Raw genomic sequence first — 14,520 nt, 5'->3', positions numbered from 1 at the left:
TCATCTGAAGCAGCCCCCATTTAAGCTGTAAGCTATTTCCCATGGCTAATACTCTCATCCCTGAAATGAATCTGAATGTCAGTGTGAGAAAGAAAAAAGGCTGTTTCTTCATGTGTGATGCAGTCAACGTCTTCAAATGCAAATATTATACATAAATACTTTTCTTTCTTCCTTTTTTTTTTTGCAACAGTGGGGAAAATCACGGTGGAGAGAGTCTTTCATGTCTGCATGTTTGCAAAGGCAGGATATCATTTGCTTGTCACTCTGCAATGATTTTTTAAACTATTAAAAGAAAGGGAGAGATTCACCGCTCAGTATTTAGGGGATCTGAAAAAGCAACAGCATTCCCACATGTGCATCAGCTAAAAAAGAATTTGCTCTTGTACGGAAGCTTGAAGGATGATTAAGTAGGCCAATCACATCCATCAAAGAATTGCTAGGAATGGTCACAATCCTCCAGAACCTTAATCTGTGTTGAAATAATGGACAGTGCTACAAATGTACAGCATCCATAACCTGCATTCATATCAACGAAGTTCTCTTCATGCAGATGTTTCCCCCCCCACACACATACACACCATTAACACCACATGGATGAATTATCATGCTCACCCCTCCTCCTCTGTTTGGTTGCTTCCTTGAACTTTGATGATGGCTCTTTGCTTAAGCAGATTAAAAGATGGCTGGGGCATGAGGTGCATAGAAATCTCTGGCCTTTGCAGAGGTGGATTACAGCCTACTGTGCAAAGATCAGAGTCACATTGGCTGCTCACTTTCCCTCTGCTCAGGGAGAAAAGATGGCAGTCTGTTAAATGCAGCAAGCTGGAGCAGCAGGACAGAGGGCACCCAAGACTGTGGCCATGGGAGAAGCAAGAACCTCTTGCAGTGTAATGCTGTGAGCCCCTTCAACATAGGCTCAGGTTGTATATATGTGTAAATGAACCATATATCATAAAGACACTACAGTCTCTGCTGAGCCTCATTTGCAAAGGAAACATGAACCCTGGGTAAGTGCCCAGACCTCTGGAATTTCACACCACTTGGTGATTGGGGCAGCATGTAACAATATCAATGCAAAGCAGGCCTTGTTCCCAGGGCAATTAGCCTTTCTGCTAGGGTTAGGGATGCAACTCTAAGAAAGGGATATCTGAAGATTGTCTCAACAGCACCAGAGGGGTGAGTGAGCAACTAATGTCCAAATCAAAATACTTAAGGAAGGGTTTATGAGTGGATAACAATCATATTTCTTTGCATCCTTTAATTAACTAATAAAAATAATAAAAATAATGCTACTAACATGAGTTTGACCAAACTACAGGAGGCTGTGGAAGACAGGTGTGCCTGGCATGTTCTGGTCCATGGGATCATGAAGATTCGGACACGACTTATCAGCTAAACAACAACAACAACAACAATTTATTTATACCCCACCCATCTGGCTCTGGGTGGCTCCCAACAGAATATTAAAAACATGATAAAACATCAAACATTCAAAAACTTCCCTAAACAGGGCTGCCTTCAGATGTCTTCTAAAAGTCAGATAGTTGTTTATTTCCTTGACATCTGAAGGGAGGGCATTCCACAGGGCGGGCGCCACTACCAAGAAGGCCCTTTAAAAACTTTATAAGCTGTTACAAAAATGCTTCAGGCATACGGATGACAACTGGTGTTGTCCCCTGTCATGATTATGACCCCAAAACAGGCCACGACAGTCACAGCAAAATGTGGCTCCAAATGTATTGAAGAAATCTGTTGGGATCTGCATTTGTAGACTCACACAGAGATGCTCATGCAAGGCCCATTAAACTGGCAAGCTGTGCCTTTTGATGAGCACCCATGGCCTGCAACACAGGCGATAGCTTCATTCAGCTGCTGCTGCAGACTCAGATCTTGGCCGTAGACAGCCAAGGGAATGTGTTGTTGTTGTTGTTTTGTTGTAAAAAATAAATAAAATGAGGGTTCATGAACGGGCATTGTTGTTTCTTCCAGGAACTCTGCAGTTTAAAGCCTCGCTTGCCGCTTTCTAGAAGCAAACAGCGAAACCCACTCAAAATGTCTCCAAAAAGCCAGAAGGAAATTATGCCCAGATAAATTATTCAAATATTTGTTTCTATTTTGAGGGCTTTTAATGGACATTTGGGTTAAATAAAAGATGAAAACGGCACACTAATTACTTGCAGCGGATCAATGTGGCCAACATCAGAAGCGAGAGAGAGCTCTCATTCCTCCTTCCCAGGCATGAGCATTTTTAGGGGGTGGCCTGATATTCAGGGACACTGCTGCCTCCTCCATCAGTAGAGATAGAACATAACCACCAGGGTTAATAGCCACGGATAGCCTTCTCCTTCACGAATTTGTCCTCTCCTCTTTTAAGCCATCCAACTCACTGACCATCACTGGTCCCTTACAGTGTGGTTTTGCAAGGTGTTGTCCTGGACTGGCTGGATGTAGAGGAGTGGTGGGAGGCACCAGTTGGGGAACCCCCCAGGGAACTCCCTGGGAAAGAAGGCTCAGAGCCAGGGGATTGGTGGTGGGATGATGAGGAGTGGTCAGAGGGAGAAGAGGAAGCACAATGGAAGGAGAAGGTGAACAAATATTGGCGAACAGATTGAAAGGAATTTCGAAAGAAGTGATCCATGAGGATCAAGCAGGCTTTCTTCCTGGTCGACAGATGAAAGATAATGTGAGGAACATACAGTGATACCTCGCAAGACGAATGCCTCGCAAGACGGAAAACCCGCAAGACGAAAGGGTTTTCTGTTTTGGAGGCGCTTCGCAAGACGAATTTCCCTATGGGCTTGCTTCGCAGGACGAAAGCCCATAGGGAAATCTCCGGGGACCTCTTTTAAATGCTGGTGGTGGGGAGCAAAGCCTTCCCCCCCCTCCGGCCTTCAGAAGAGGTCCAGGAAGGCCGGCGGGGGCCGAAAGGCTTTGCTCCCCACCGCCAGCATTTTAAAAGCAGTCTGGCATAGCAGGGAAGCGCTTCCCGCTATCGCGGACGGCTTTTGAAGGCAGGCGGGGGGAGCAAAGACTTTCGCCCCCTGCCGGCCTTCAGAAGAGGTCCTGGACCTCTTCTGAAGGCCGGCGGGGGGCGAAAGTCTTTGCTCCCCCCTGCCTGCCTTCCCGGGAGAGCGGAGAAAGGCAGCGTCTTTCTCCGCTGTCCCAGACGGCTTTTGAAGGCAGGCGGGGGGGGGGGGGAAGCCTTTCGCCCCGACTTCCGGGGTTGGCGCGATCTGGAAATGGCGGATACCCTCCGAGCTCCGGAAGGAATCGGCTCAGCGGAGGATGGGTCTTTGCCGTGCCGGCGACGCGGGGACCCTTAAAAACCGCAGGCGCGGAAGCCTGCGGACTGAAGACTCGGTGGGTGCCTTAAACGCCCCCCCTGATTCACGAAGAGCCTTTTTAAAGGCTGCGGAGAGGATACGGGGGGCGGCGTGGCGCTGAGAGTCAATCGCTACCTCCGCCGAGTGAAGCCGCGAGCCATGACTGGAGAGCGCTGACTTCCTTCCTTGAAATTCGGACTGAAAAATAACCCGTGAGTAAAACGGAATTGGACTTTTAGAAACTTTTCCTGTGAATTTGAGACGACCGGGGGGGTGCTAAAAGGAAGTCCGCACCCCCCCTTTGCAGACGATTTAGAGCAACGACATAAGAACTAAGCTGGAGAGCCCACCCTATAAGGGGTGAGTTAAAAAAGACAGTAACTTCCAAGATTTCGTAAAAAAGAAATTTGGAGCAGGAGAGTGGAGTTTCGGAAGTCTCCTTTTTTTGTTGTAAACACCCCCCCCCCTCCCGGGCCCGGGAGCGTCCTGTTTCGGAGCTTGTGTAAGAGGAGCAGAGTTTGACAGCTGTCAAACGGGCAATTTAGAGTGGAAAAACCCTTATTTAAGATTCCTCTGGATTAAAATGAGTTACAATTGAATAAAATTGTTGGAAACAAAGTAATAACAATAAGTTTGAGGATTGTTGGAGAAAAGAACACTAAGTAACCAGATTCCCTCTAGGGGGAATTCTGTGAAACTACAATGGCTGTGGATGGAAAAATACTAGTGGAAATCGAAAGAATGTTTCAGCTGGTGGGAATCCTACAAGAGCAGACTTCAGCTATAAGTAAACAACTTATGACCTTGACTCCTGGAACAAGCAGTTCTGCTGAATGTAGTGAGGACCTGAATGAGAAAGAATCCACAGCTGAATCTGAAATGATATCTAAGGAAGTGGAAGAGACTAAACAAGAAAAAGAGAAAGTAAAGTTGGAAAGTACCAACCAGGAACTGACATCTGTGGAATATAAGCAAGGAGACTTTTGGATTAAGCCTACTACAAATCTGCGAAAGATGCAAAAGACGAAAGTGGAGGCCCCGGGAATTTATGAAGTGCAGGATTTTAAAATAAAGAAATATAATTGGGGCCTCCACACTGACTTTGACTTTGACCTTGACTATGATTTTGAAGATCCAGGCCTTGTGGAAATTCTTCAGCAGCTGTTTCTAAAAATACGTATGGGAAGAGATTATGGGTTGATTCTGACAGAACTTTTTCGAGACTTGATGACCGACATAAAAGACTACCAACAAGACCGGCGGAGAGGGACTGAAAGAGACTTGAGAGCCTCGGACGTGTGGGACCCAGGCTAAGAACTGACATTTTGGACATGTATTGGGAAGGGGCGCAAATCGGGGATGGGAGGGAGGGAAGGATGTAATTAACAACACTCAAGACTATGGGGTTTAGTTAATATGACTTTTATCTAAGACAAATTGGGAAATCGATGGAAGGGAACTGGGGTCCAACTTAGAAAAATTTATTTTGTTTTCTTTTTACAAAAGGACTAAAATTATGATGCATAAGAGGAGAAATGCCAATTTGCTGACATAATTTTGGGAATAGGGATGCAAGGGAGGGGGTGGGGGGAAGTCAGGGAGTAAGGTTAGGAAAATAAGATTTTCTGAAACTATACATGTTTTTTGTCTTTTTTGTCTGTCTTTGTGTTTGTATTTGTCTGTATAAAATGTGAAAAACCAATAAAAATTCTTATAAAAAAAGAAGAAAGCCTTTCGCCCCCCCCGCCCGCCTTCAAAAGAGGTCCTGGACCTCTTCTGAAGGCCGGCGGGGGGGGGGGGGGCGAAAGGCTTTGCTCCCCCCTGCCTGCCTTCCTGGGAGAGCGGAGAAAGGCAGCATCTTTCTCCGCTGTCCCAGATGGCTTTTGAAGGCAGGCGGGGGGGGAAGACATTCGCCCCCCGCCCGCCTTCCCGGGGCAGCGGAGACTTCTCTGCTGTCCCGGACGATCTTAAAATGCTGGCGGGCGGCAGCGAAGCTTTCACTGCCACCCACCAGCATTTTAAAATCGCCCCGGGACAGCGGGGGCTTTTAAAATGCTGGCGGTCGGCAGCAAAGCCCTCCTGTCCCCGGAGCTTGCTGGGCGGGAGGTGGGGAGAAGGGCTTTTCTTCCCACCCCCAGCCTTCAGAACATCCTTCTGAAGGCTGGTGGTGGGAAGAAAAGCCCTTCTCTCCCCCCCCCCCAGCCTTCAGAAGAGGTCGGGGGACAGACTGTCCCCGGACCTGGTCTGAAGGCGGTTTCCCTAGGAACGCATTAATTGATTTTCAATGCATTCCTATGGGAAACCATGCATCACAAGACGAAAAACTCGCAAGAAGAAAAAACTTGCGGAACGAATTAATTTCGTCTTGTGAGGCACCACTGTATTAAATATAATAGAATATCTAGAGACCAGGAACAATAAGCAAGCAGTGTTAATGTTTATTGACACAGAGAAGGCCTTTGATAATATATCATGGAATTTTATGATAAGGGTCCCTGCAATATTTCATTCCAGTTGGCACCCCTGCTGGAATCAGAGGCAGGAGAAGAGGGGGGCCAGAAGACGGAGGTGAGGCAGGCCGCTGAAGAATCCAGAAAGTCTCTCTCTCCTGCTGCGAACAGCTCAGAGCCCCTGCCCCGCCTCCCAGAACATGGAGAGGAATGAAGAGGGAGGAGCAAAGAGAGACAAGACGACAGAGCCTTAGGCTGCTGGGGAAGGAACCGAGGGAGGAAGAGACATAGCAGGTGATGGGAAGGCGGGGACCTCCAGTCTTCACAACTGCTTCACTGGGGCAAAACCTACCAGGAAGAGTTGCTGGGATCAGTGGGTCTGTGCTGCTTTTGGTTTCTTCAAGTAAAGAGTTGACTTCATTGACACTGGATAATTTGGCAAAAATGTATATATCAAAATCAAATAAGTGTTTGAAATGTAAAGAGAAAGAAGGTTCTTTTTATCATATGTGGTGGTCTTGTAGTAAGGTTTAAGGTTACTGGGAAATGATATATAATGAATTGAAAAAGATATTTAAAATAACATTTGGCCAGAAGCTTTCCTTTTAGGAATTATACCGAACTACCCAAACTGTGGGGACGCAGGTGGCGCTGTGGGTTAAAACACAGAGCCTAGGACTTGCCGATCAGAAGGTCGGCGGTTCGAATCCCTGTGACGGAGTGAGCTCCCGTTGCTCGGTCCCTGCTCCTGCCAACCTAGCAGTTTGAAAGCACGTCAAAGTGCAAGTAGATAAATAAGTACCGCTCCAGCGGGAAGGTAAACGGCGTTTCTGTGTGCTGCTCTGGTTCACCAGAAGCGGCTTAGTCATGCTGGCCACATGACCTGGAAGCTGTCTGCGGACAAACGCCGGCTCCCTTGGCCCATAGAGCGAGATGAGCGCCGCAACCCCAGAGTCGGTCACGACTGGACCTAATGGTCAGGGGTCCCTTTACCTTTTTACCCAAACTGTATAGAAATTTATTCATGTATGCAGCTACAGCGGCAAGAATGTTATTTGCCCAAAAATGGAAAGAAGAAGTCCCGATGAAAGAAGAATGGATACAAAAACTTATAGAATACACAGAAATGGCGAAACTTACCCGAAAAATAAGAAATCAAGATAACAAATCAAAAGAATGGAAATGGTTTATTGGATATTTACTAACAAACTGTAAACAGATAATAACACTGGCAGGATTATTGTAGTAGTAGATAGGTAGCCGTGTTGGTCTGCCATAGTCAAAATAAAAAAATTCCTTCCAGTAGCACCTTAAAGACCAACTAAGTTAGTTCTTGGTATGAGCTTTCGTGTGCATGCACACGAAAGCTCATACCAAGAACTAACTTAGTTGGTCTTTAAGGTGCTACTGGAAGGAATTTTTTTATTAGGATTATTGTAATAACTGGCAGTTTTATAAGAGTATACATTTAAAGTAGAGGAATAAATGCTTAAGTTAAGTTAATGTGGAATATGCAGAAAACATAAAAAAATTATTTAAGGAACTGCAGAAAGAGGGGGAAGGAAGTTGAGTTTCGAAATGTTAAAATGATTGTAAAAGTATTGAAATGTATAAAATTGAAAATCATAAATAAAAATGGGGAGGAAACCACTTCACTGACACCGGTATTTTTTATTGCTGACCTGCTCCTCCCTCTGGCTCCTGACAGGTGTCCTCAGAACGCACACCGAGAGGCAGCCATGTGAATCTAATAATAACGAATAAGTACATCGTAGAAAAGCGAACCCAGTCACAGTTGGAACAACAAATGATGCTTTCTGAGGGCTGTTGTCATGCCTACATGCTCATCCCTCCATGTCTAGTCATTCCTGGATTCTCAGCTGAATAGGTGAACTGCCTTTATCTGCGGAGTTCTTAGGTGACATGTGGTGATTAATCTGTGACAGGTGATTTGCACATGCAGATCATCAGAGTTTTAGGTGTCAAGTGATTTCCTTTGTAACTCTTAATGGGTTTCTTCCAAGACTGATTAAATCCTTCCTTTCTCTTTCATATTTTTTAGCTGTCGGCCATAGACTACCGTTACTCACTGCATTTACCCCCTACTCCCTAAGGTAGGTTGGGCTGAGGGCAGGGACTGGCCCGGGGTCACCCAGTGAGCTACATGGCTGAGTGGTAAACTGAACTCTAGTCTCCCAAGTCCTGGTCTGGGACTCTAACCACTACACCACGCTGTCTTGTTGTTGTTTAGTCATTTAGTTGTGTCCGACTCTTCGTGACCCCATGGACCAGAGAACGCCAGGCACTCCTGTCTTCCACTGCCTCCTGCAGTTTGGTCTAACTCATGCTGGTAGCTTCGAGAACACTCTCCAACCATCTCATCCTCTGTCATCCCCTTCTCCTTGTGCCCTCAGCCTTTCCCAACATCAGGGTCTTTTCCAGGGAGTCTTCTCTTCTCATGAGGTGGCCAAAGTCTTGGAGCCTCAGCTTCAGGATCTGTCCTTCCAGTGAGCACTCAGGGCTGATTTCCTTCAGAATGGAGAGGTTGGATCTTCTTGCAGTCCATGGGACTCTCAAGAGTCTCCTCCAGAACCATAATTCAGAAGCATCAATTCTTCGGCGATCAGCCTTCTTGATGGTCCAGCTCTCACTTCCATACATCACTACTGGAAAAACCATAGCTTTAACTATACGGGCCCCACGCTGTCTTAGATCCAGGCAAATCAACATCTCTGTCTAGAGCAGGGATGGGAAGCCTGTGGCTCTCACAGTGTTCTAGGACTTCCAACTCTCCTCAGCATGGAATATAGTCACAGATGATGGGAGGGGCAGTTGCAACAATGTCTGGAGGAACCCAGGTTGCGGGTATTAGATAATATTCTTTATTATTAGTTATTATATGTGAATGCTAACTAATTTTAGCAATTTTATGTTGTCTCATTTTTCAACTTCTTTTTTTTTAAAAAAACCACTCTGAGCATCTGTGGTCCCCCCTGCCCCAATAATAGTGTGGCGGTGGCACTATAAAAGTTGTAAAAGTAATTACATAAAAAATGGAAACGCAGTTGCTTTTATTTTGTACCAAAGATACATTTCAGGGTGACCCCATCCAAATAGACTTACTCTTAAGGAAGGCTGTTTTTCTATGAAAAGAGGTGCCAGAACTCACCAGGAGCTTTCTGAGGGCTGTACAGTGGTACCTCGGGTTAAGTACTTAATTCGTTCTGGAGATCCGTTCTTAACCTGAAACTGTTCTTAACCTGAAGCACCACTTTAGCTAATGGGGCCTCCTGCTGCTGCTGCACAATTTCTGTTCTCAACCTGAAGCAAAGTTCTTAACCCGAGGTACTATTTCTGGGTTAGCAGAGTCTGTAACCTGAAGCATCTGTAACCTAAAGCGTCTGTAACCTGAAGTACCACTGTACTCTTTGAAGTCCCTGGTTCTCTTTGAAGGGGAATGGCGCCCACTGAGAGGCGCTGTAACTGAGAGAGACTACATTGCAAAACTGCTTTCTTAAACAAACATAGGCCAACTTCAAACCATACATTTAACAGACCCTCCAAGTGTCCCTATTTCCCAGGGACGTCCCTGATTTAGAGAAGTTATCCCAGTTTCTGATCTGATCCCGGAATGTCCCGCTTTTCCTTAGGATGTCCCTATTTTCATTGGAGAAATGTTGGAGGGTATGGAGTTATCTCCCCCCCCCCCCCAAGCTGCCTGAAGACAATCCTGTAAAGGAAAGGGTTTAAAAAATAATAATTTTATTTTGTTTTTATATATGTTGGAAGCTGCTCAGAGTGGCTGGGGCAACCCAATAAGATGTGTGGAGTATAAAGAAATAATTATCCTTATGGAATGAGGCATCCCTGTTTCCATCAGATAAATGTTGGAGGGTATGCATTTAAAGCACTACAGTACAGGGGTACCTTGGTTTTCGGACGTCTCAGAAGTCGAACATTTTGGTTTTCAAATGCCAAAAACCCGGAAGTACAGTGGTGCCTTGCAAGACGAAATTAATCCGTTCCGCGAGTCTCTTCGTCTTGCGGTTTTTTCGTCTTGCGAAGCACGGCTATTAGCGGCTTAGCGGCTATTAACGGCTTAGTGGCTTAGCGGCTTTAAGAAAAAGGAAACAAACTCGCAAGAACTCGCAAGATGTTTCGTCTTGCAAAGCAAGCCCATAGGGAAATTCGTCTTGCGGAACGACTCAAAAAACGGAAAACTCTTTCGTCTTGTGCGTTTTTCGTCTTGCGAGGCATTTGTCTTGCGAGGTACCACTGTAATTGCTTCTGTTTTCGAATGCGTCTTGGAAGTCGAATGGCTTCTGCGGTGTGTTTTTCAATTTTCACCATTGAAATTTACATTCTCCCTTTGCACCCCAGTTGTCGAACTCTTTGGCAGTTGAATGGTCTTCTGGAATGGATTACATTCGACAACCAAGGTACCACTGTACTACTTTGAAAAATCATGGCTCTCTCCATATGAATTCTGGGAGGTGTAGTTTGTTTGGGGGGCTCTGGGGGTTGTTAGGTGACTGACCTCTAGTCTCCTCACAGAACCAACCATTCCCAGCGTTTCCTGTGAAGAGAGATTGGTGGTTATGCTACTTTGGGAATTGTAGCTCTGGGAGAGGACCAGGGAGTCTCCATACTCGCAACTCTCTGCACCCTTTTTGTTGTTGTTTAGTCGTTTAGTCGTGTCCGACTCTCTGTGACCCCCTGGACCAGAGCACGCCGGGCACTCCTGCCTCCCACTGCCTCCCGCAGTTTGGTCAAACTCATGCTGGTAGCTTTAACAACACTGTCCAACCATCTCGTCCTCTGTCGTCCCCTTCTCCTTGTGCCCTCCATCTTTCCCCACATCAGGGTCTTTTCCATGGAGTCTTCTCTTCTCATGAGGTGGCCAAAGTATTGGAGCCTCAGCTTCACGATCTGTCCTTCCAGTGAGCACTCAGGGCTGATTTCCTTCAGAATAGATAGGCTTGATCTTCTTGCAGTCCATGGGACTCTCAAGAGTCTCCTCCAGCACGACAATTCAAAAGCATCAATTCTTCAGCGATCAGCCTTCTTTATGGTCCAGCTCTCACTTCCATACATCACTACTGGGAAAACCATAGCTTTTACTATACAGACCTTTGTTGGCAAGGTTTAGCAAATTAGAATTTCCAGAATTTTGGGGGGGAGCCAGGACTTCCTAAAGTGGTATTGCAGTGCTTTAAATTTGTGACACAGATGTGTTGCCATCCCATGACACAGGCCCCAATGAAAACAGTTGGACTGGGTAAATTTGCATAGGATCGCACTATGAATCTCTAACAATGGCATTCCTCGCAGGTGAGCGTAGGCTGTTTGTAGTATTTTGTATTACAGGCAAAGGAGCTGTCAATCACGGAAGGAAAAAGAGATTGAGAGAGAGAACGATGAGGCCATCTTAATGAGTTATTCTTAACACACCACTTAGAAACTTGAACGTCTGCCTTGCAGCAATAGGAAAAATAACATATGTATTCCAGATGTACCTGGAGACATAATTAATGAATCTGCTCAGTGCTCAGCAGCCCCCCTCCCCACTCCCCGCCATAGATACCTAATTAAAATGAAGTGGGAGAATGTAGAAAGGGAAGAGCAAAATACAGATCATGGGAACTTGAAAAGAACAGAAGAGCTGAACAGAAGTTGCATGAGATAATGGGTACCATTAGCAACACCAGAGGGATCCATACCCAGTTAGACTTTAAAAAGAAATGGCATTGTTTAGAGGGTCCTGTTGTTTTTAAAAAGAGGTGGAGGGAGGGAGAGAGAGAAAGAGCTTATAGCCATCATTTTACCACGGCAAAAAAGCAACTAATTGAATCAATAATAATCAATGTGTTTCAATACGATTAGGAGCATTCTGCACAGTCCTAAAATTCCACAAAGAAACCCATGCTTGGGCCAAAGCAATAAATTACCCTGCGTGTTCTACCATTTTTTGGTAGTGGCCGCCATATTCCTCCATCCCTCAAAAACATGGAGGCCGGGCTACCAAAATTGTTCTGCTGTTGCTGCTGGTGGAAAGAAAGTTGCGTCGCTGCCACCACTACTGTGATGGTGAGTCCCACCCCTGAGAAAATGTTGGAGAATTTCTCCTCCCCCTGGAGAAATTTGGTGAAATGGTCACCCCAATATTCCTACCCACAAGCAAGGTGAAGAATTTTGAGAGTCCCTTTCCTCTCAGCTCTCCTTCCAGAGGTTTCATAATACACACCTTCCTTCAAAGAGACAGTGACGGATAGCTTTTCGATATTGCGGGCCAGCTGCTTCCATATAGGAAATCAATTAAAGTTGTATCTTATTGACTTGAAGCGATACCACCATATTAGCTTTAAATATGCATGTCTAGGCATACAGACTTTTGAATTTCCTGTGGACATCGCCTAGATAGTCTGTTCTCTGACATGGCTGGGTTGAAAATCATTTCAAATCAGATGAAAGAAAAGGAAATGTTAACTCAGCAGCTGCCTCCTTCCCTTTTCCCAAATCGGCACTTTCTCTTTCATGTAGATAAGGAATGATTACAACCAGCAGCTATGTGGAGAGGGAGCCGTAAAGCTGGGGATGGATGTAATTTTATGCACAGAGTACAAGACCTAGAGGGGTTAAAAAGAGAGATAAGAGGCAGCTCTGATGAAGGGAAAGAACAAGGGCAAGCTGTTTTCAGAGCCAGGCTGCAATAATCTGGTTTAATAGTCATTCCACACTTCCACCCTGGGAATTTGGGGTCTATGAGACAAACTAGGGATCCTATTTATTAGTAATAGTAGGATGAGCAGCAGACCTGGAGAGCCATTCTGGTCTGATAACAATGATGATGATGATTTTTTACTCACCATTCACCAGCAGGTCATAGAATCCTAGAATCCTAGAGGTGGAGGCACTGCCAGTTGGAATCTCCTTCCTAAGGTCCCAGAGGGAGGTCCCAGCAGTGTAAAAAAAGTCAAAACAAAATACAAGTATAACTAGGGTACTGAAAACAGGCATCTTAAGTGTCACAGGCCAGGGTAAAGAGGTACGTCTTCAGCCTACGAATAAAGGCAATGAAGACAGGATGGGAGAAAATGGTGAGGATATGTGGGGGCAGATACACTCCTTGGGCTTGCTTTGTTCAGGGGTTAAGCCAAAGATATAATAGACTCATCATTATAGTGTAAAAACCTCAAAACAAATACATTTCAATAGAGAAAGAAGGGACAAAGGAACTTGTAAAGATTTGGATATCCCATGGGAATATTGGTTGGGGAAGAGATAAATGCCTTTTCAGCTGAAAGGAAAGGTTCTCATTTTGCTATTTTTGTCACGTCACGTTAAATAATATGATTTGCACTTCCAGTTAATCTGTTTAACCAGATGAGAAGCCGAAAGAGTTGGGCATTGACGGAGCCTTGCCAAAGAGCTTAAAACTGGAAGCGGCAAAGGCTATTTTCTTTCTCTCACTTTGCTGAGAGCGGAGCGTCGTGTCTCGGGTCTTTAGCTTAACATCGCCATCATTATCGTGTTTCCAAATATCCCCAAATAGCAGAACCTAAGATCCCCATGATGGAGACGAATGCTTTGCTTGTCATTGTGCAGGCTAATCTTACTATTATGGAACAGTTTGTATTGATTTCTGGATATTGCTAGAGCTTGGAGGTGATGATTTAAAGGGCAGGTGGGAGAAAGGGAGGTTGAATTCTCTCGGGCATCCTCCAGAGATGATCACTGCACATGAGCTCGCATGCGCATGCCCCCGTGTTAAGCATTCCACTCTTTGGTGATCCTCTCCGCCTCTCTAAACACATGCATATTAACCAAGCATTGTTAGTCCTTGCTGAGAAGTGTTGTAGGGAAGGGAGAAACTGTGATGCTATCAGCCAGCATGTTGCCTCCTTAACAACTTCTCTCATCCATAATGAATGAGGGATCGGAAGAACAGAAACATGCGACGTGCATATTCTTCCAGCATTTGGCAGCTGACGAGCATCTCCAGGAAAGTGAGACTCTCTCTCCCCTTTCTTGCTCACAACAATAGGAGCAGGCACAAGATCAGAATGAACAAACATGGTGCACAAAAGAGCAAAAACAAAACCAAACCAGGTATGCCTTGCAGATACCGTTGAGTTTTTTTAGTGGAGACAGGGGGAAGGCAGTTGTAAGAGAGATCAATAGGGTGGCAAGTTTCATAGCAAAGTTCTTCCATTTAGGCCCTACTTGTGATTAGGAACATTAGGAAACTGCCTTATGCCAAGTCAGAGCATTGGTCCATCTAGCCTAGTATTCCCCACACTGATTGGCAGCAGCTCTCCTGCCTTGGAGGTTTTAAAGCAAAGGTTGGATGGCCATCTGTCATGGATGCTTTAGCTGAGATTCCTGCATTGCAGAGCTAGATGACCACCGCTGTCCCTTCCAACTCTGCAATGCTAGGATTCAGCCAAGAATCCTTCTCAGCCCTGGAGACGCTGGGCATTGAAACTGGGAAACTTCTGCATGCAAAGCGAATGTTATACCACTGAGCTACATAACACTGGTCTTGAAAGACCTACATTGGCTCCCAGTGCATTTCCCAGCACAATTCAAAGTGTTGGTGTTGACCTTTAAAGCCCTAAACGGCCTCGGCCCAGTATACCTGAAGGAGCATCTCCACCCCCATCGTTCTACGTGGACACTGAAGTCCAGTTCTGAGGACCTTCTGGTGGTTCCCTCACTGCGAGAAGCAAAGCTACAGGGAACCAGGC

General features: G+C 45.6%; 1 long non-coding RNA gene across 1 annotated transcript in view; it reads left to right on the top strand.

Annotated features, from left to right (window-relative positions):
- LOC309531093 overlaps positions 1-7,423 on the top strand; it is a 45,447-nt gene extending 38,024 nt beyond the window's left edge. The window contains exons 3-4 of the long non-coding RNA XR_014219065.1: positions 5,838-7,029; positions 7,224-7,423. This is a non-coding gene — a long non-coding RNA (uncharacterized lncRNA). The remainder of the gene's footprint in view (positions 1-5,837; positions 7,030-7,223) is intronic.
- Positions 7,424-14,520: the final 7,097 nt, after the last annotated feature.

This window comes from Podarcis vaucheri (genome assembly GCF_965113315.1).
Source record: "Podarcis vaucheri genome assembly, chromosome: 1".
Classification (NCBI taxonomy): domain Eukaryota; kingdom Metazoa; phylum Chordata; class Lepidosauria; order Squamata; family Lacertidae; genus Podarcis; species Podarcis vaucheri.
Note: the sequence above shows the minus strand (reverse complement) of the source record. Positions and strands in the feature narration are given on the sequence as shown.